We start from the raw sequence: 1,144 nt of genomic DNA on the forward strand, positions 1-1,144 counted from the left end.
CGAGATTCGAACTCGAGTCGCTGGATTCAAAGTCCAGAGTGCTATCACTACACTATAGAATCACGAAATGCAATTAGAGAAACTATTTCTGTACTAACATTGTTCAAAAGCCGAGTCCCACAGTAGTTCTTGCAGACTCCGCGGGGTGTCAAAAGCGATCTGTGTGTTTTGCATCTCGTTGTTGTTGTGTTGGCTACCGACCTCTCAGCCGCTCTCCACCCTCACTCGTCCCGTCGTGCGGTATTGCGTGCTCTGTTCCCAGCCTTGGCCAGTACCCGCGCCTTCAGATGACCGGATGTGATGACTTCCGCCTTCCCACCCGACCTTAGTGGCACCTTGGGATGGACAGCTGATCACCGGTCAGGCCGCGACACGACACCCAATTCACACAAATCTCACCCCCGCATGGGTTACAGGCGATCGCAACTCACCCAGCTTGTACCGAATCAATCAACATACTGACATTAGGTATATTTCTCGGGCGTTTGACCGGGGAGTGGTAACAGTTGTGTGGTGCTTAGAGAAGTGTCCCTTAGAGACTGAACGCAGTGTGTCGACAGTCTCATAGACTGTCGACACGGGGGGGCCCTATCGAGATTCGAACTCGAGTCGCTGGATTCAAAGTCCAGAGTGCTAACCACTACACTATAGAACCACGAAATGCAATTAGAGAAACTATTTCCGTACTAACATTGTTCAAAAGCCGAGTCCCACAGTAGTTCCTGCAGACTCCGCGGGGTGTCAAAAGCGATCTGTGTGTTTTGCATCTCGTTGTTGCTGTGTTGGCTACCGACCTCTCAGCCGCTCTCCACCCTCACTGGTCCCATCGTGCGGTATTGCCTGCTCTGTTCCCAGCCTTGGCCAGTACCCGCGCCTTCAGATGATCGGATGTGATGACTTCCGCCTTCCCACCCGACCTTAGTGGCACCTTGGGATGGACAGCTGATCACCGGTCAGGCCGCGACACGACACCCAATTCACACAAATCTCACCCCCGCATAGGTTACAGGCGATCGCAACTCACCCAGCTTATACAGAATCAATCAACATACTGACATTAGCTATATTTCTCGGGCGTTTGACCGGGGAGTGGTAACAGTTGTGTGGTGCTTAGAGAAGTGCCCCTTAGAGACTGAACGCAGTG

The 1,144-nt window shown here is 52.4% G+C and overlaps 2 non-coding genes across 2 annotated transcripts; both read right to left on the reverse strand.

Moving 5' to 3' along the window:
- Positions 1-2: 2 nt before the first annotated feature.
- On the reverse strand, positions 3-62 carry Pmar_PMAR007252. The gene has a single exon. It is a non-coding gene; the product is annotated as a tRNA-Gln (tRNA).
- A 521-nt stretch (positions 63-583) lies between these two features.
- Pmar_PMAR007253 lies at positions 584-655 on the reverse strand. Its single transcript has one exon. It is a non-coding gene; the product is annotated as a tRNA-Gln (tRNA).
- Positions 656-1,144: the final 489 nt, after the last annotated feature.

This window comes from Perkinsus marinus (assembly GCF_000006405.1).
Source record: "Perkinsus marinus ATCC 50983 genomic scaffold scf_1104296949564, whole genome shotgun sequence".
NCBI classification, from domain to species: Eukaryota; Perkinsozoa; order Perkinsida; family Perkinsidae; genus Perkinsus; species Perkinsus marinus.